Source organism: Trichechus manatus, unplaced genomic scaffold, assembly GCF_000243295.1.
Source record: "Trichechus manatus latirostris isolate Lorelei unplaced genomic scaffold, TriManLat1.0 scaffold00226, whole genome shotgun sequence".
NCBI lineage: Eukaryota > Metazoa > Chordata > Mammalia > Sirenia > Trichechidae > Trichechus > Trichechus manatus.
This window is the reverse complement of record NW_004444162.1, coordinates 710477-732056: the sequence shown is the minus strand read 5'-3', so window position 1 is coordinate 732056 and position 21580 is coordinate 710477. Positions and strand designations below refer to the sequence as shown.

General features: G+C 40.8%; 1 long non-coding RNA gene and 2 other non-coding genes across 4 annotated transcripts; all 3 read left to right on the top strand.

Moving 5' to 3' along the window:
• The first annotated feature begins 18174 nt into the window (after window positions 1-18174).
• On the top strand, window positions 18175-20254 carry LOC111822888 (uncharacterized). 2 transcript variants are annotated; one of them, XR_002825976.1, is made up of 5 exons: window positions 18175-18565; window positions 18865-18942; window positions 19049-19126; window positions 19553-19621; window positions 19839-20254. It is a non-coding gene; the product is annotated as an uncharacterized LOC111822888 (long non-coding RNA). The 2 variants fall into 2 exon arrangements; XR_002825977.1 differs by having other exon boundaries at window positions 18206-18243.
• On the top strand, window positions 19365-19434 carry LOC111822893 (small nucleolar RNA SNORD50). The gene has a single exon (XR_002825982.1). It is a non-coding gene; the product is annotated as a small nucleolar RNA SNORD50 (small nucleolar RNA).
• Window positions 19676-19744, top strand: LOC111822892 (small nucleolar RNA SNORD50). The gene has a single exon (XR_002825981.1). It is a non-coding gene; the product is annotated as a small nucleolar RNA SNORD50 (small nucleolar RNA).
• Window positions 20255-21580: the final 1326 nt, after the last annotated feature.

Here is a 21580-nt window from a genome sequence, read left to right as displayed (position 1 = left end):
CACCAAAAAAAAAGGTCCTCCAAAGCTGAGGAGGGAGAGTGTTGACATGTCATGGGGTTGTTAACCAATGTCATAAAACAATATGTGTACTGACTGCTTAATGAGAAACTATTTGTTCTGTAAACCTTCACCTAAAGTACAATACAAAAAAATTAAAAAAAAAGAAAAAAGTATTCAACTCAATTGATGTATCTCTCCCTGAAACTGCTTATTTCTGAGATACCACAGTCTCCAGTTTCTCATACTCAGGGGTCCCCTTTGTTGGCTCTTCCTTCTCTATCCAGTTGCTATTTAGTCTATGCCAACTCATGGCGATCCCATGTGTGTCAGAGTAGAACTGTGCTCCATAGGGTTTTAAATGACTGATTTTTAAAAATTAGATCACAAAGCCTTTCTTCTGAGGTGCCTCTGGGTGAACTTGAACCTCCAACATTTTGCTTAGCAGCTGTCTTAGTTAGCTAGTGCTGCTATAACAGAAATACCACAAATAGGTGGCTTTAAGAAAGAGAAATTTATTCTCTCACAGTCTAGGAGGCTAGAAGTCCAAATTCAAGGTGCTAGCTCCAGGGGAAGGCTTTCTCTGTCAGCTCTGAGGGAAGGTCCTTGTCATCAATCTTCCCTGGTCTAGGAACTTCTCAGGCACAGGGACCCCGAGTCCAAAGGATGAGCTCTGCTCCCGATGCTGCTTTCTTGGTGGTATGAGGTCCTTCCCCCCTCACTTCTCTTTTTTATATCTCAGAAGAGATTGATTTAAGACACAACCTAATCTTGTAGATTGAGTCCTGCTTCATTAACATAACTTCCTCTAATCATAGAGGTAGGATTTACAACACATAGGAAAATCACATCAGATGACAAAATGGTGGCTAATCACACACTACTTGGAATCATGGCCTAGCCAAGGTGACACACATTTTTGGGGGACATAATTCAATCATGGTAGCAACTGAGCATGTTAATCCAGGGACTCCCTTGCTTCTCTACTAGAATTCTAAAGTTTGAATGCTCCAGCATTTTCTCCTCTTCTTTATTTATACTCTTTCCCTGATGATCTCAGTGTCATGCTTTAAATACTTTACTCATGCCAATGACACTCAAGCCCTGACCTCTCCCCGAACTTCAGACTCATGTATCAAGCTGCCTCTCTGACATTACCACATACGTGAGATTTTCTCCCCCTAATTCAACTTTACTGTTTCTTGGAGTTAACACTTTACTATTTCAGGGAATATTCACAAGATATCCAGTTGTCTGTCGTACCATCAAACTTAGATTTACTAACAAGTTCAATTTACACTTGAAAAAAGAACATTACATTAAGAGATAGGATTCTTTAATGATTTTTTTTTAAGCTGATACATTTTCTGTTTTAGAATAAGTTAATTATGCTTACAATAATTAACCTGGCAAACATATTTCTCCCATGATTTAACCAAAAGTTTTGAGAATGAACTTATTTCTCATCCATTCATTATATAACCATATCCTTATATTATGTGTATTGACAATGTTTTCAAAGATTGTTTATTACAGGATATTTCACATACTAAGATACTAATTCCAGGCCACTCCTGTCAGCCCTCTTTTCTTTTCTCTTCACACTCATCTGTGCACATGGCTTCAATCATCCCCTCTGCATCTGTGCTTGCCAAATGGTTCTTCTCTAGCCCTGACTTTTCTCTTCAGCATCAGTTCCACACATTTGATGGTCCACTGGACGTATGTAAGTAAATGTTCCACCCTAAATTTAACATGTCCAAAACTCAATCTTCTTCTTTTCCTGGCTCCCAAACCAGTAACACCTGAGTTCCCTCTTCCTGTGAATGGAGTTGCTATTCTCTTGGCTCCGTTCCTTGTCCTCTCTTCCCCCACAGTTCATCATCACATTCTGCCATTTCTTCCTTCAACACAGCAATATTATGCTCTGAGATGTGATTATGAGCTTCAGGTCAGAAAGATTTAGGAAGTTTCATTTACTTAAATCTCTATGCCTTCCGTCTTACTTTCCTAGGGCTGCCATGACAAAATACCACAAAGTGAACGGCTTTAAAGAATACAAATTACTTTTCTAACAGTTCTGGAGGCTAAGCGTCCAAATCAGAGTATCAACCATGTTGATTCCTTCTCTGGGCCTTTTTCCCAGTTTTTGGTTACTGCCAGCAATTCTTGGCATTCCTTTGCGGCTTATAAATGCACCTGCCTCCGTCATCACATGGCATCCTCCTCTGTGTCTGTCTCTCTGTGTATGTACTCCCCTTTATAAAACACTACTCAGAGGGATTGGATTTAAGACCCAACCTACTCCTGTATGGCCTCAAAATAAAAGAATACCCTTATTTCCAAACAGGATCATATTTACAGGTACAGGGGTAAGGACTTCAACATACCTTTTTTAGGGACACAACTCAATTCATAACACCTCACTTCCCTCACCTTTAATATAAGGTAAAAATACATACCGGTTTCCTCAACATTAGAGGCCGCATATGAAAAACCCATAGTTAACATTATACTCAATGGTGAAAGACTAAAACTTCTTCCTTAAGATCAAGAACAAATCAAGGATGCCACTTTCATCACTCCTGTTCAATACAGTACTGGAAGTTCTAGTCAAATTGGAAAGGAAGAAGTAAAATTAGCCCTATGTCTTAGTCATCTAGTGCTTCTATAACAGAAATACCACAAGTGGATGGCTTTAACAAAGAGAAGTTTATTTCCTCACACTCAAAATAGGCTAAAAGTCCAAATTCAGGGCATCAGCTCCAGGGGAAGGCTTTTTCTCTCTGTTGGTCTTCTTCTCTTCGGTGTTCCCCCGGACTAGGAGCTTCTCTGCGCAGGGACCCTGGTCCAAAGGACGTGCTCTGCTCCCAGCACTGCTTTCTTGATGGTATGAAGTCCCCCTGTCTCACTGCTCACTTCTGTCTTTTATATCTCAAGAGATTGCCTCAGGACACAATCCAGTCTTGTAAATTGAGTCCTGCCTCACTAACACAACTGCAGCCCATCCTCCCTCATTAACATCATAGAGGCAGGATTTACTACACATGGGAAAATCACACACTACCAGGAATCATAGCCCAGCCAAACTGATACACACATTTTTGGGGGGACATAATTCAATCCATGAGACCCTATTTGCAGATAATATGATCTTAAATGTAAAGAACCCTAAAGAACACACACATATAAACTAAACTGTCAGAGCTAATAAACAAACTCAGCAAAGTTGCAGAATAAAAAGATCAACACACAAAAATCAGTTGTATTTCTATACACAAGCAATAAACAATCCAAAAGAAAATTTTTAAAAATTGCATTTACAATAGCGTCAAAAAGAATAAGATATCTATGAGGTGAAAGAATTGTATATTGAAAACTGCAAAACACTGCTAAAATTAATTAAGAAGACCTAAATAAATAAAAATACATCCCATATTCATGGATAGGAAGAATTAATATTGTTAAAAGGACAATAGTACCCAAAGCAATTTACAGATCCAATGCAATCTCTGGCAAAATCCCAGTGGCATTTTTTGCAGAAATAGAAAAATCCATGTTTTAGTTTCCTAGTGCTGCTATAACACAAATATCATAAGTGGGTGGCTTTAAAGAACAGAAATTAGTTTTCTCTCAGGCCTGTAGGCTAAAAGTCTAAATCAAGGTCTCAGTCATATTGATTCCTTCCTTGTCAATAGCCCCGGGCATTCCTTGGTTTTTGGTGATTCTCACATGGCATCTGTCTTCTCTCCTATGCGTATGCATTTGTGTCTAATCTGCTCTTTTTATAATTCTGAAGTGGTTCGGTTTAGGACATACTCTACACTGTTATGGCCTCATTAACATAACAAAGAAAACCCTATTTGTAAATAGGATTATGTCCACGGTATAGGGGTTAGGATTCTAACACCTGTTTTGGAAGGGGACACAATTCAATCCATAACACCATCCTAAAATTCATATAGAATTTCCAGGAACCCCAGATATCCAAAACAATCTTGAAAAAGAACAAAGTTGAAGGACTCACATTTCTTTATTTCAAAACTTACTCCAAAACTAAAGTAATCAAAACAATGTGGTGCGGGCATAAGGATAGACATGTAGACCAATGGAACAGAATAGACAGTCCAGAAATAAACCCTCATGTATATATGGTTAATTGGTTTTCAACAAAGGTGACAAGATCATTCAATGGGGAAAAGACAGTCTCTTCAACAACAAGTACTGGGAAAACTGGATATCCACATGCAAAAGAATGAAGTTGGACCCACACCTCACACCATATTTAAAAAAAAAAAAAAACAAACTCAAAATGGATCAAAGACCTAAATTTAAAAGCTACAACTATAAGACTCTTAGAAGAAAACATAGAGATAAATCTTCATGACCTTTGATCTGGCAATGCTTTCTTAAAGATAACATCAAAAGCACAGGCAACAAAACTAAAAATAGATAAATTGGACATCAAAATTAGAAACTTTTATGCATCAAAGGACATTGTCAAGGGACTGAAAAGATGACCCACAGAATGGGAGAAAATATTTGCAGATCATATGTGTGATTAGGACATAATACCCAGAATATATTAAAAAATCCTACACTCAACAACAACAAAACAAAAAATGCCAATTTAAAAACGGACAAAGAACTTGAATAGACATTTCTCCAAAGTATACAAATGGCCAATACACACATAAAAAAATTATCAAATTCATTAGTCGTTGTTTGCCATTAAGTTGATTTCAACTCATAGTGACTCTTATATATATGACCGAGTAGAACTGCCCTATAGGGTTTCCTAGGCTGTAACCTTTACGGAAGTAGATCACCAGGTCTTTTCTCCTAGGAGCCACTGGTGGGTTCAAACCACCAACCTTTTGGTTAGCAGTCAGGGTTTTAACCACCGACCTTTCAGTTAGCAGTTCAGCACTTAACTACTGAGCCACCAGGGCTCCTTCATTAGTCATTACAGAAATGCAAAGAATAACCACAAAAAGGTAGCACTTCACATCCACTAGGATGGCTATTCCCCAAACCAAACAGAAAATAACAAGTGTTGGTGAGTATATAGAGAAACTGGAACCCACAGCCATTGCTGGTGGGAATGTAAAATGGTTCAGCAGCTATGGAAAACAGTTTGGCAGTTCCTCAAAAAGTTAAACATAGAATTACCATTGTTCTGTTGTTGTGTGCCATCGAGTTGATTCCGACTCATAGCAACCCTACAGAGTAGAGTAGAGCTGACCAATAGGGTTTCCAAGGATTGGCTGGTAGATTTGAACTGCTGACCTTTTGGTTAGCAGCCACAGCTCTTAATCACTGTGCCAAGGCTCCAATATGACCATATGAATTACCATATGACCCATCAATTCCACTCCTAGGTATATACTCAAAAGAAGTGAAAGCAGGAACACAAACAGACACTTGTACATCAATGTTCGTTGCAGCATTATTCACAATAGTCAAAAGGTGGAAACAATCCATCGACAGATGAATAGATAACACAAAATATGGTATATACATACAATGGACTATTACTAGACCATAAGGGAATGACGTCCTAACGCATGCTATAACATGAAGCAAAACTGAAAACATAATGCTAAGTGAAATAAGTCAGACACAAAAGGACATATATTGTATAATCCCACTTATGTGAAATATCTTGAAAAGGCAAATTCATAGAGACAGAAAGTAGAATAGAGGTTACCAGGAGCTGGAGGAGGAATGGGAAGTTATTGCTTGATGGGTACAGCATTTCTGTTTCAGATGATGAAAACATTCTGGAAATGGATGGTGGTAATGTTATGGTTGCATAACACTGTGAATGTACTTGATGCCACTGAATTGTACATTTAAAAATTGTTAAAAAGGTAAATTTTATGTTATGTACATCCTACCACAAAAATAAGGAAATAAATAAAATACATACCAGGACTGTTTTCAAGATTACATAATCTAATGCATACAAGAATATAACAAGTTCTCACCACATGTTGTTCTTTTCCTTGCCTTCCATTTCCACAGCCAATATTATAGTGGTATCCCTCATAATATTTCATCTAAACGATTGTACTCACTTCTAAACTGTGCTTTCGATCTTTCCCCCAAACGCTTCCTAAAACAGTTTGATTCATTATTTTGCTCTTACTCAGAAGTCTTTAATGACTGTTTACTTTCTAAGGCAGTGGTCTCCAATGTTCGGTAGACACCTTTAACCCACAGGCATACAAGAAGATTCACTGGGTTGGAAAAAAAAAATATTAAAGTTTCTACTTTCGTTTTACTCCTTTGAACTTTTATATTTTGGGTATGTTTTAGAATGTAGACAATATTCTTGTATATTGAAACATAAATAAATGTACAGTGGTAGCAAATAATCAAAACTTTTAGTGATCTTATATGTGATCAAAAGAATTTGTTGTTAGGTGCCCTCAAGTCGGTTCCAACTAAAAGCGACCTTAAGCTCAACAGACCAAAACACTGCCCAGTCCTGATCCATCCTAACAATTGTTGCTATGTTTCAGCCCATTGTTGCAGCCACTCTGTCAATCCATGTCACTGAGGGTCTTCCTTTTTTTGGCTGACCTTCTACTTTACCAAGCATGATGTCCTTTTCTAGAGACTGGTCCCTCCTGATAACATGTCCAAATACCTAAGAAGTCTCGCCATCCTTGCTTCTAAGAGACATTCTCGGTGTACTTCTTCCAAGACAGATTTGTTCATTCTTAGGGCAGGCAGTGGTATATTCAATACTCTTCACCAACACCATAATTCTTCGTCAGTCTTCTTTGTTCATTGTCCAGCTTTCGAACGCATGTGAGTGAATGAAAATATCACAGCTTGCGTCAGGTGCACCTGAGTCCTTAAAGTGACATCTTTGCTTTTCAACACTTTAAAGAGGTCTTTTGCAACAGATTTGTCCAATGCAGCATGCTGACCGCTGCCACCATGGGCATTGATTGTGGATTTGAGTAAAATGAAATCCTTGACAACTTCAATCTTTTCTCCATTTATCATGATGTTGCTTACTGGTCCATTTGTGAGGATTTTTGGTTTCTTTATGTTGAAGGCTGTAGTCTTTGATCTTCAAGTCCTCTTCACTTTCAGCAAGCGAGGTCGTGTCATCTGCATATTGCAGGTTGTTAATGAGTCTTTCTCCAATCCTGATAACACATTCTTCTTCACAGAGTCCAGCTTCTGGGATTATTTGCTCAGGATTCAGACTGAATAAGAATTGTGAAAGGATACAACACTGACACACACCTTTCCTGACTTTAAACAATGTAGTATCCCCTTGTTCTGTTCAAACAACTGCCTCTTGGTCTACGTACAGGTTCCACATGAGCAAAATTAAGTGTTCTCGAATTCCTATTCTTTGCAGCATTATCCATAATTTGTTATGATCCACACAGTTGAATGCCTTTGCATAGTCAATAAAACACAAGAAAACATCTTTCCGGTATTCTCTGCTTTCAGCCAAGATGGATGTGACATCAGCAATGATATCCCTTGTTCCACATCCTCTTCTGAATCCGGCTTGAATTTCTCGCAGTTCCATTTATATACTGCTGCAACTGCTTTTGAATGATCTTCAGCAAAATTTTACTCGTGTGTGATATTAATGACATTGTTCGATAATTTCCACATTCTGCTGGATCACCTTACCCCATGCATCTGTCAGTCTGTCATACTGTGGTGACCTGTGTGTTGCTGTGATGCTGGAAGCTATGTCACTGGTATTTCAATACCAGCAGGGTTACCCACGATGGACAGGTTTCAGCAGAACTTCCAGACTAAGACAGAAGGACCTGGTGCTCTACTTCTGAAAAAATTGGGCAGTGAAAACCTTATGAATAGCAGTGGAACATTATCTGATATAGTGCCGGAAGATGACCCCTCAGGTTGGAAGGCACTCAAAATACAACTGGGGAAGAGCTGCTTCCTCAAAGTAGAAGTGAACTTAATAATGTGGATGGAGTAAAGCTTTTGGGACCTTCATCTGCAGAGATGGCATGACTCAAAATGAGAAGAAACAGCTGCAGACAACCATTAATAACTGGAACATGAAAGGTATGAAGTATGAATCTAGGAAAATTGAAAGTCGTCAAAAATGAAATGGACTGTGTAAAGATCAATATCATAGGCATTTAGTGAGATGAAATGGACTGGTATTGGCCATTTTCAATCGGACAATCATATGGTCTACTATGCTGAGAATGACAACTTGAAGAAGAATGGCACTGCATTCATCATCAAAAAGAACATTTCAAGATCTATCCTGAAGTACAACGCTGTCAGTGATAGGATCATATCCATACGCCTACAAGGAAGACCAGTTAATACAACTCTTATTCAAATTTATACACCAACCACTAATGCCAAAGATGAGGGAACTGAAGATTTTTACCAACTTCTGCAGTCTGAAATTGATCAAACACGCAATCAAGATGCATTGGTAATTACTGGTGATTGGAATGCAAAAGTTGGAAACAAAGAAGAAGGATCAGCAGTTGGAAAATACGGCCTTGGTGATAGAAATGATGCCAGAGATCACATAACATAATTTTGCAAGACCAACGACTTCTTCATTGCAAATACCTTTTTTCAACAACATAAATGGCAACTATACACATGGGCCTCGCCAGATGGAATACACAGGAATCAAACTGACTACATCTGGGGAAAGAGACAATGGAGAAGTTCAATGTCATCAGTCAGAACAAGGCCAGGGGCCAACGGTGGAATAGACCATCAATTGCTCACATGCAAGTTCAAAGTGAAGCTGAAGAAATTTAGAGCAAGTCCACAAGAACCAAAATACATCTTTGAGTCTATCCCACCTGAGTTTAGAGACCATCTAAAGAACAAATTTGGCACACTGAACACTAATGACTGAAGACCAGACAAATCGTGGAATGACATCAAGGACATCATACATGAAGAAAGCAAAAGTTCATTTAAAGAGACAGGAAAGAAAGAAAAGACCAAAATGGATGGCAGAAGAGACTCTGCAACTTACTCTTGAGCGTCAAGAAGCTAAAGCGAAAGGAAGAAATGATGAAGTAAAAAGCTGAAGAGAAGATTTCAAAGGATGGTTCAAGAAGACAAAGTAAAGTATTATAATAAAATGTGCAAAGACCTGAAGTTAGAAAACCAAAATGAAAGAACACACACAACATTTCTCAACCTGAAAGGACTGAGGAAAAAATTCAAGGTCTCAAGTTGCAATATTGAAGGATTCTACAGGGAAAATATTGAACGATGCAGGAAACATCAAAAGCAGATGGAAGGAATACGTAGAGTACTGTACCGAAAAAAATTGGTCGACGTTCACCCATTTCAGGAGGTAGCATATGATTAGGAAATGAAGGAAGAAATCCAAGCTGTACTGAAGGCACTGACGAAAAATAAGACTCCAGGAACTGACGGAACACCAATTGAGATGTTTCAATGAATGGATGCAGCACTGGAGATGCTCACTCCTCTATGCCAAGAAATTTGGAGGACAGCTTCCTGGCCAACCTACTGGAAGAAATCCATATTTGTGCCCATTCCAAAGAAAGGTGAATCAACAGAACAAAAGAATTTACAGATCATTAATCTATAGAAATAAGCCTGAAAGCCTAACACAATCAGGTTGTAATATTGTCATTCAGCAACTGCCTAATTTCTCGTTACCTGATACTTCAGTCAAGCTAGTCATTCATTCAACATTTATTTACTGAGCATCTACTAAGTGCCAGGCACTATGCTAGCTTTCAGGACAGAATTGTGGCTAAGACACTGGCCATGTCATCCTCTAGTTGTACTTATAACCTAATACATTACAATTGGGATGAGTGCTACAGTGGGAGAAAAGTACAGGAGACATAAAAATGTGAAATACTGAGACCCGTCTGACGTCTCAGAAGCCAGGCATTTCTCTGGAAGTGCTTTGAAAGTCAGGTAAAAACATATTTAAGGGGCCCTGGTAGTGCAGTGGTTAAGAGCTCGGCTGCTAACCAAAAGGCTGGCAGTTTGAATCCACCAGCCGCTCCTTGGAAACCCTATGGGGCAGTTCTACTCTGTCCTATAGGATCGCTGAGTCAGAATCGACTCTATGGCAACGGCTTTGGGTTTTGGGCGGCACAGTGGTTAAAGCACTCAGATGCTAACCAAAAGGTTGACAGTTTGAACCTACCAGCAGCTCTGTGGGAGAAAGATGGGGCATTCCGCTTCTGTAAAGACTTTAGCCTTGGAAACCCTATGGAGCAGTTCTACTCTGTCCTATAGAATCGTTATGAGTCAGAATCTACTCAATAGCAACGGTGATGCAGTACTCACTCTAAAACAGCGGTCCTTGAACTTTTATGTGTATATGAATCACCCTAGACCTGTGCCGTCCAATACAGTAACCACCAGCCACATGTGACAATTGAACACTTAAAATGTGGTTAGCCCAAATTGCAAAGTGATCTAAGTGTAAGATACACATTGATTTCAAAGACTGAGTACAAAAAAAAAGCAATAATATCAATAATTTTTATATTGATTATATGTTCAAATGAAAATATTTTTGTTATACTGGGTTAAATAACAATATAAAATCAAATCATGGTGGCTCCATGTGTTACAGAGTAGAAATGCTCCATAGCGTTTGGTGTCACAAACCTAATGATTTGTGCTTGACTACTAATCTAAATGTAATCCATAAAGATTACAGCCAAGAAAACCCTATGGTGCAGTTCTACTCTGTAACAAATGGGGTTGCAATAAGTTGGAATCCACTCAACAGCAACACGTTTGGTTTGGTTTTGGTTTATTTTTACAGAAGCAGGGTGGGTTTGAACTGCTAGCCTTTAGGTTAGCAGCCTATCAAAAACTGCTTGGTCAACCAGGGGTCTTTTATTAGTAAATTAATTTCCTCTGATTCTTTTTACTTTTTTCAAATATTGCTGTTAGCTAATTTGGAAACCCTGGTGGTGTAGTGGTTAGGACCATGTCTGCTAATCAAAAAAGGTCAGCAGTTCAAATCCACCAGGCACTCCTTGGAAACTCTATGGGGCCATTCTGCTCTGCCCTATAGAGTTGCTATGAGTCAGAATTGACTTGATGGCAAGAGGTTTGGTTTATTTTATTAGCAAATTTAAAATTACATATGTAGTTTGCATTTGTGGCTTGTGTTATATTCCTACTTGAAGGAGAAACAGGCTTCGCAAGGCCGAACATGAGTGCCCTCATGCAGTCCACAAGCTCACTACAGTTTGCATTCTTATGTAAGCCCCTGGCATGGAGCCACTATTATCCACCACCACTATAAAACCTCTGCCCTCCCCTAGGGAAGCCAGCATAACCTGTCCAAGGCAAGGTCATGGAAGCTCCATGGACACATCCAGACCCCCTGAGGGACCAAATTACTGGGCTGAGGGTTATGGGGACCATCGTCTCAGGGAACACCTAGCTCTACTGGCATAACATAATTTATAAAGAAAATGTTGTACATTCTACTTTGGTGAGTAGCATCTGGGGTCTTAAAAGCTTGTGAGCAGCCATCTAAGATACTCCACTGGTCTCACCCCTTTGGGAGCAATGGAGAATGAAGACAACTAAAGATACCAGGAAAAGATTAGTCCAAAGGACTAATGGACCACAACTATCATGGCATCCACCAGACTGAGTGCAGCACAACTAGATGGTGCCCAGCTACCACCACCAATTGCTCTGACAAGGATCACAATAGATGGGCCCGGACAGACCTAGAGAAACATATAGTACAAAATACTAACTCACAAAAATGATCAGACTTACTGACCTGACAGAGACTGGAGAAACCCAGAGAGTATGGGCCCTGGACACCCTTTTACCTCCAAGTAATGAAGTCACTTCTGAGGTTCATCCTTCAGCCAAAGATTAGTCAGGCCCATAAAACAAAATGAGACTAAAGGGGCACACCAGCCCAGGGACAAGGACTGGAGGGCAGGAGTGGACAGGAAAGCTGGTAGTAGGGAACCCAAGGTCGAGAAGTGAGAGTGTTGACACGCTGTGGGGTTGTCAGTGTCACAATGTGCCAATGTCACAAAACAATGTGTATTAACTGCTTAATGAGAAGCTAGTTTGTTCTGTAAACTTTCATTTAAAGCACAAAAAAAAAAAAAAAAACAGCCAAGTTAACATGAATAAGGAAAAAAAACCTCTGCCCTCCCACCATGGGATGCCAAGATTTGCTTTGGTCCTTTGGCCACCAGGGACCACTGTCTCATAGGTAAGTCTCCCTAATATACTCCTTTGCCACCACAGTAGAGTTGCCCACCTCTTTCTTCCGTCTCTCAGCACCCTCCATTTTTGGAGGCAAACTTCAAGTTACTGGTCTGTTTTAGTCATCTAGTGCTGCTATAACAGAAGTACCACAAGTGGATGGCTTTAACAAAGAGAAACTCATTTCTTCATAGTAAAGTAGGCTAAAAGTCCAAATTCAGGGCGTCAGCTCCAGGGGAAGGCTTTCTCTCTCTGTTGGCCTTCTTCTTATCAGTGTTCCCCCAGACCAGAAGCTTCTCTGCGAAGGGACCCCAGGTCCAAAGGATGCGATCTGCTCCTGGCACTGCTTTCTTGATGGTATGAGGTTCCCCTATCTCTCTGCTCACTTCTTTTATATTTCAAGAGATTGCCTCAAGACACAATCCAATCTTGTAGATTGAGTCCTGCCTTACGAACACAACTGCCACCCATCCTCCCTCATTAACATCATAGAGGCACGATTTACAACATATAGGAAAATCACACAATACCAGGAATCATGGCCCAGCCAAATTGATACATACATTTTTGGGGGGACATAATTCAATCCATGACATTCCACCCTTCGGCCCCCAAAAAATCACATCCTTGCAACATGGAAAACATATCTACCCCATCATATCATAGCAAAAGTCTTAACTACAAGTCCAAAATCCAAAAATTCCCCTTCATCTGTGAAATCTAGAATACAAGTTATCTGCTTCCAAAGGTATAATGGCAGAACAGGCACAAGCTAGACATTTCCATTGCAAACGGGAGAAACTGGAGGGAAAGAAGGGATAACAGGCACCAAGCAAGTCAGCAGAACACATTATATTAGACCTCAAGGCTTTGAAAATAATCTTCTGTCCTCTGAGACAATTTACACAATGGCCCTGCCCTCTAGACTCTAGGTATTGGCCACACTCTCCAGATTCTGAGCGGAGGCCCCTTGGCCTGGGCTTCAGCTCTGTCTTCCAAGCCTACTGGGACAGCAACTCTGCTCCCTTGGCTTTAGGCGCACCATTCTCCCAGACCATCTGAGTGGCGACTCTACCCTTAGAAGCACCAGAGGCCATGGCTCCACCCTTTGAAACCCCTGAGGTCATGGCCATACCTCCTGAGACCCAGGTATCTCGGCTTCTTGTGTCCCTTGTCTCTTCAGCTTCTGCTTCTGTTTCCTGGTTTCTTAGCCTCTCGGCTCCTCGGGCCTCACGCCCGCATCTGCCCTGCTGGGGTAAGTATTCCAAAGCTCTGTAGCTCCACCGGTAAGTGCCCAGAGGCACCCCACTCTGTCAGGAAGCCTCCTGCGCACAGGCACTCAGCTCCCTCATTCCGTGGGTCGGCTCCAGTGCCATCTTGCACTGGTCCCCTGGTTCTGCTGCTGCAGGTTCTCTGCTGCTGCTGGTCCTTTGCTGCTGCCACTGCTCTATCCATTCACAGTTTCAAAACCGCTTCCACATTTGAGGTATCTGTTAGAGCAGCACCCCACTCTCAGTACCAAATGTCTTAGGCTGGGTTTTCTAGAGAAGCAAAACCAGTAAAGTATATAAATATATATAGAGAGAGATTTATATCAAAGAAAGAGCTCATGCAATTGTAGAGGCTAAAACATCCCAAGTCCACGGATCAGGGTACAGGCCTCTCTTAATTTCAAGTAAATGGTCCATGCCTGGACACTACTGGACAACATTACCCCAGATACTTATTTAAAATGTTGATTCCTGGGTCCCACTTTTGAAGATTCTGTTTTAGTAGTTCCAGACTGAGGCCCAGAAATTTGTTTTAGCTTTCTAGGTAATTCAATTGATAAATCAGGCTGGGAATCATTGCTTTATATACCTTTTGACCAGGTGATTTTGACAGTCTTCAGCACAGCAAACACTGATTCAACGATGAGAGTAATAGTTCTCAATTTCAATAATGTAATAATTGTCATCCCATAATAATAATACCTATGTTTTTCTACAGGGAAAATATTGAACAAGAGAGGAAGCATCAAAAGAAGATGGAAGGAATACACAGTCACTGTACCAAAAAGAATTGATGAAATACCAACTGAGAAGTTTCAACAAATGGATGCAGCACTGGAAGTGCTCACTCCTCTATGCCAAGAAATCTGGAGGAGAGCTACCTCACCAACTGACTGGAAGAGATCCATATTTGTGCCCACAACAAAGAAAGGTGATCCAACAGAATGCAGAAATTATCAAATAGTATCATTAATATCACACATAAGTAAAATTTTGCTGAAGATAATTAAAAAACGGTTTCAGCAGTACATCCACAGGGAATTGCCAGAAATTCAACCCGGATTCAGAAGAGGACATGGAATGAGGGATATCACTGCTGATGTCAGATGGATCCTGGCTGAAAGCAGAGAATACCAGAAAGATGTTTACCTGTGTTTTATTGATTATGCAAAGGCATTTGACTGTGTGGATCACAACAAATAATGGATAACACTGCAAAGAATGGAAATCCCAGAACATTTAATTGTGGTCATGCGGAACCTGTACATAGACCAAGAGGCAGTCATCGGAACAGAACAAGGGGATACTGCATGGTTTAAAGTCAGGAAAAGTATGCGTAGGGGTTTTATCATTTCACCATACTTATTCAGTCTGAATCCTGAGCAAACAATCCGAGAAGCTGGACTATATGAAGAAGAATGTGGCATCAGGATTGGAGTAAGACTCAACAACCTGCAATACGCAGATGACACAACCCTGCTTGCTGAAACTGAAGAAAGCTTGAAGCTCTTACTGATGAAAATCAAAGACTACAGCCTCCAGTATGTATTGCACCTCAACATAAAGAAAACATAAATCTTCACAACTGGACCAATAAGCAAAATCATGATAAACAGAGAAAAAACTGAAGTTGTCAAGAACTTCATTTTACTTGGATCCACAATCAATGCCCATGGAAGCAGCAGTCAAGAAATCACACAATGTATCGCACTGGGCAAATATGCTGCAAAAGTCTTCTTCTAAAGTGTTGAAAAGCAAAGATATCACTTTGAGGACTAAGGTGCGCCTGACTCAAGCCATGGTATTTTTAATCGCCTCATATGCATGTGAAAGCTGGACAATGAATACGGAAGACTGAAGAAGAATCAATGCCTTTGAATTACGGTGTTGGCAAAGAATATTGAATATACCATGGACTGCCAGAAGAATGAACAAATCTGTCTTGGAAGAAGTACAGCTAGAATGCTTCTTAGACGTAAAGATGGCAAAACTTCATCTTAGGTACTTTGGACACGTTATCAGGAGGGATCAGACCCTGGAGAAGGATATCATGCTTGGTAGAGGGTCAGTCAAAGAGGAAGACCCTTAATGAGATGGATTGGCACAGTGGCTGCAAGGAGGGGCTCAAGCATAACAGCAATTGTGAGGATGACACAGGACTGGGCAGTGTTTCATTCTGTCGTACATAGGGTCGCTATGAGTCGGAACCAACTCGACAGCACCTAACAACAACATGTTTTTCAGTTATCAAAATGTACTTCAAAATAGCACAACATACAATCTTTTTGTGGGAGTCGAGGGAAGGAGGGAAACAATTAAGCAAATCTCTACACAAATTTAAGTGCACATGACCTTTGACCCACTTCTAGAATGTATCTTGCAGATATATTCACACCATCACACTATGATATATCTACAATTCACTTTAGCACTGTTCTGTTTGAAACAGTGAAAATTTGGAAATAACTGATTAAATAAATTATGATACATCCAACCAAATACTATGCATACTGTAAAAAAGAACGTTGTTGTATGCCACGGAGTCAATTCTAACTCATAGAGACCCCATGTGACAGAGCAGAACTGCCTCATTGGGTTTTCTTGGCTGTAATGTTTACTGAAGCAGATCGTCAGGTCTTTCTCCCTCGGAGCTGCTGGATGGGTTTGAACTGCCAACTTTTCAGTTAACCATTGCACTACCAAGGCTCCTTTTGTAAAAAAAAGAATAAAGTCATCTACATGTACTAATAAGGAGCCCTGGTGGCTCCGTGGTTAAGCACTCAGCTGCTAACTGAAAGATCGGTAGTTCAAACCCACCAGACACTCCGCAGGAGAAAGATGTCTATAATATTTACAAGGGAAAAAGAAAAGTTACAGAAGAGTATGTAGATCCTATTTATATGTGAAAAAATAACTACATATATTTGTACATACATAAAAATTTCAAAAACTGTTAATAGTGGTTACTACTGGAGAGTAGAATTGGGAAGAAGATTCCCAGGGATGTGGAAAAGAACTTATACTTTTCTTTTTATGTCCTTTTGCACTGTTTTTCTTTTCTTACTCTGAGCAACACACAAATTTACATTGTACATTACAAAGCAATATAAAATATCTACATAATGTCCAGCCAAGTAAATACTTTTTATGGCATTGGTTCCTGTTACAGAAACTTGCTTTTCACTATTCCTTTAAATCTGACGTTTGGACTTCATTGTAATTCTCTAAAAGGCCACCACATATGTTCATCCATTCAGTACAACCTGTTTCATGCAGGCACTGTTCTTGGAAGTACAGCCAGAATGCTCCTTAGAAGTGAAGATGTCCAGACTTTTTCTCACTTACTTTGGACATATTATTAGAAGGGACCAGTCCCTGGAGAAGGACATCATGTTTGGTACAGGATGGCAATAGACTGGGCAACATTTAGTTCGGTTATACATAGGGTCTCTATGAGTCGGAACCCACTCGAGGGCACCTACTGTTCTAAGCCAAGGAGAAAAAGTGGTGCAGAACATCAGTTGTGTTCCCACACACGCTCTAGCAGGGAAGACAGCAAAAAACAGAAATACATTAGTAATTCTAACTAGTAATTAATATTAATTAAATAATTTTAATTAGGAACAAGCGCTATGAAGCCGAGACTTGAATTTTCAAATGCTGAAATGTTGACAAGTCGTGTGTGTGTGTGTGTGTGTGTGTGTGTGTGTGTATGCATATTCACTCCCATATACCAATTAATAGTTGCTTTTGAATATAAGTTTCTCGTTAGGATACAGTATTCTCGGATACTTTTCAAATTAATTTTTCTTGCGTACTAACTATAACTAATTTATTACAAACAAATCAAAAATAACAAAGCTTTCCAGTTATGTGACTTTAGGCCAATCATTTAACTGTTTTAGCCCTCAGTTTTCTCCTCTGCCAAACGAAATATTTACCTGTCAGGTTTGTTGTCTCAGTGAGAATTATATGGGATGATTATGGAGTGCTTAGAACTGTGCCTGGCACAACAAAGCGTCAAAAAACGCGAGCAGGGTGTGCCCCAATTGAACCTTGCTGCCCGCCCGGGGGTTGGCTTGGGACGCATGCCGCGCGGCGGGGCTGCCTTCCGGAAAGGTGAAGTATTTTCGCTGCTGACCGGAGGATAAATAACGGCGCCTTCACACAAATTTTACCAGAGCGTTTGTGCCCGCCAATTTCTCTTTCCAGCTCTCTCCCGTTCCTTCGGCGGCGTCCGCTGGGCGTCAACATCCACCGGCGACAGCCAGCCAGCTCGGCTTCTCTAGTCGATCATAAATAAGGCCGCCCTGCACTGCAAAACTCCTGGGCCGCCCAATCAGTCCTGGAAGGACTTGGCTTGGCGCTGGCGGCAGCATCGCCTCCAACTACTGCTGTTTGAATTCTAGCGCCACTCCCGCGCCACGTAGGGACGAGTCACTCGCCAGACTCGGAAGCTACAGGCTTCAGCGTGCCGGAGAAGGGGCGGGGGGACAGCGCGTACACCATGCTCCGGCACGCCTGCGCGCGGCCGGGTCTCCGAGAAAAAGAGCCGCCGCGCGCGCTCCCGCATGCTTGCCTCTGGAAACGGTCCCGCCCCCGTCTTCCTCCGCGGCCAATAGAAGCGAGAGGGAGGGGCAGCCTCGTTCTGACTTTCGGAGAAGGCTATATAAGGGACTGCTGGGGGCGAAGCCCGGTCTTTTACGTCGGGATTCTGAAGATTGTGGTTGTGTGGCTGGTGAGTGGTTGTCGCGGTCGAGTTGCTGAGTGAGGGAGGAGGCTGAGGCTGCAGTACTGTGAGGCGTTTTAGAGATATGAACGTGGAGTACTGTATGTCGAAATCTTTTTGGTGGGAAAAGCGCAGCCGGACCGCCGCCACGTGTGCTAAGATTGAGTTGTGGTGGCTGCACGCTTAGGCGTGAGGAGGCCCCTAATCTGCCAAACGCGGCCTGGAAACTGGATTCCTACTGCAGGCTGGACTGACTCTGAGCGGCACAGAACTACGTCCAAATTTCCAGACTGTTTGCTGGCAAGTCTATTTCGACTCATGGCGACCCAAGGTGTGTAGAACTACATAGGGTTTTCAAGACTGACTTTCCGAAGTAGATCGACAGGTCTCTTCATGTTTGAACCGCCAATCTCTTGTCTAGTAGTCCAGCGCCTGACCGGTTTTATTGTGTGGCGAATGCCATTTCTCCCTTGGCAAATAAAACGGTTATTTAAAAATAGGCGATTTTGTCCCTGTATGAGCTATTCGTATTGTGCCCCTGGTAGCCTTATGTGTAATTAGGACTAATGGGGGGAACATTTTAACACTGGAAATCGAGGTGTGACATTGTATGAGTATGCTTAATCTTAGATACCGAGCTCCCCGCGCCCCCGCAGAACAAGGACAGTGTCTACTGGTATATCGAATCTGCTGTGTGGAGATGTCAAGGTAAGGTTTCCCGGGCTCTTGGTAGCCTTTTAAACAAAGGGAGGAAACTTGTTGATTTACAGAAATAGGAAATGATTCATGTTTTGACATTTGCTTCCATTTATAGATACAAAGAAAAATTCCAAGACATCTGAAAGAGTATTTACTGGAAAATTCCTTGTTTAAAACCTGACAATCTTAGCAGGTATGTGTACAACTAGTAATAATTTATAATTAGGTATAATGTATGCTTAATCCATATGTCGATTAAATGAAATTTTTGTCGTTTTGGAAGTATCCTGGGAGTTGATAATGGCAGCTTCATCTTTGAGTAACTTGTGTGCTTTCCAAATTTTTCAACGCTTTCACCTTACAGGCTGCTTTGGTTTATGGCAAATATCACTGAAGTATAGTTTAGTGTGATAAGTAAGCATGATTGGTCTAATCAATGATGAAATCTATCCCGAAGCTGATTACCTGAAGAAAAGTATATACGGATTCGGCTTCTGAGATGAGGCCAATATGCAGAAATTTTTGTTTGCATTTTATAGTTGGAAGGGTTCTGTTATTTTATAAACCATCTTGTACAAAAAAAAACTACTAGAATTTTTTTTTCTCTTTCTGCCAACAGTGAATGGTTGCTGTCTGCTCATTGAAGGAAGGCCAGTTTGTTGTGACATTCCTTCCTAAGTAACTTCCTGTGAGTACAGGTTTCTTGATTAGTAAGAATTGGTCAGTTATGTATCCTTGGTCTCATCTATGATGATCCTATCCCGAACCTGAATTTCTGTTGAAAAAACAACACGGATCTGGCTTCTGAGATGGGTCTTTGCAAGAACAGTACATAAAATTTATTTTAAATGAGCTGTTGTAATGTTGATAATTGCGGTAAATCTCAAATGTTTTTCCTTTTCTAGGACCTAGTACCAAGAGGATTATTTGTCTGGTGTGAAGTGCTGGTGGTGAAAAGCCCAGAAAAAGGAACTTTTCATTTTACAGACATGGAAAGGAAACATGGAGTCTGGTTGTATCAAGAGAAAGTGTTTTAGAGTAACATCAAATTTTGTGAATTTGGATCATGAACCAACACTGAGTCTAGATTTAAGTATTCACAAGATTCAAGCCACTACCCTAGAGGGTCACAAACTATTAACAAGTATGTTGTTTGTCAGAACTGTTTCTTAAGTTATACATAAAGGTGAGAAGTAGAATGCGCAGTGTTTAAAAATTCTTTGTTTTCAGTTAAGCAACCTTAAAATTCTGAATGAATGTTCATCTGTGCTCACCTGTTTGAATTGCATAATTGTGAGTAAAGCTTATGTTGAAATTTGTAGAGATTTGTCAATTGATTATAAGAGGAGGATGATGGAACTAGTTGGATTTGGAACAAAGTATTTCTGGATTTAGTTCTGTAAATGTAATTTAGAAAGAGGAGATGCTTAAGGTCAGAAATGGGTATATTGTGTGTCTTCGTATTACCAAAACAGAATGGGTGGAGGCATAGTTAAGGGTCCTTCAGCAAGTAAATAACCGAGATACTCATGCAAATACATGGCATTGCAACCTGCATCCTTAAACACTGCTACCCCATGAGGAAATCTTACTCCTTTTTCAAGTAATTTTAACTTTTCTAGCATGATCTATAAATCATTGTTTTTTGTCAGCATGCTAGAATATAAAAGGCCAAGATCTGTTTCATTCATGAGTAAATCCCAGAAATAGAGAATTGTTGGGGCCCCACCCAAAACTTAGAAGAAAAACTGCCTTTACCCTTAAAACTGCATTTAAGCATTGCACTGTGCTAAGCTACCTAAGGAAATCTACAGTATGAAGGACCAGGCTCCTGAGCTAATGGCACCTCTTTTAATCATTCCTGTTTCACCAGCCTGTGTGAAAGCTATTGGTTGTTTTCCTGGTAACACCAGTTGGTGCAGTGGATAGGTGCCTGAGTGCTAACAGACCAGCAGTTGGAACCTCCTGGAAAATGGGGCAGTCTATTTCCATAAAGGTTACAACCTTCAAACTACAGGACAGATTACTGTGCTTAAAGGGCAACACATATTTTGGACATATGATGGTAGGGGGGCTAGTCCCTGGAGACTGACATCATGCTTGGTAGAGGGTCAGCAAAAAAGGTAGACTCTCAAGGAGATGGGTTGACACAGTAGCTGAAACTGGGCTCAAAGCGAAGACAAGAGAATGGCGCAGTACCAGGCAGTGTTCTCTTGTACACTGGGTTACTATGAGTTGGCATCAAGTTGATGGCAATAGGTACACCAGTTCCCCACTTAGGATTCAAGCCTTTATTCAAATCACAGCATACTTGTGTGCCATACTTGAGTTAGCAGGCAAAAGTTTTAAAATTTGAGCCAACAAGTCTGACCCTATACACAGTACAAGTGCACTGTAGGGTTGCCAAGTAGTGGATGGTAGGTTCACAATGCTGACACTTTGGTTAACAGCCAAGCTCTTAACCACTGTGCTACCAGGGCTCCATAGCCTGCTACCAAACCCATTGCCATTGAGCAGATTCTGACTCTGAGCTTCCAAGGAGCACTTGGTGGATTCAAACTGCCGATGTTTTGGTTAGCTGCTGTAGCACTTAACCACTACACCACCAGGGTTTCCACATAGCTTGCTAGGATAGTGTATTTCTTGC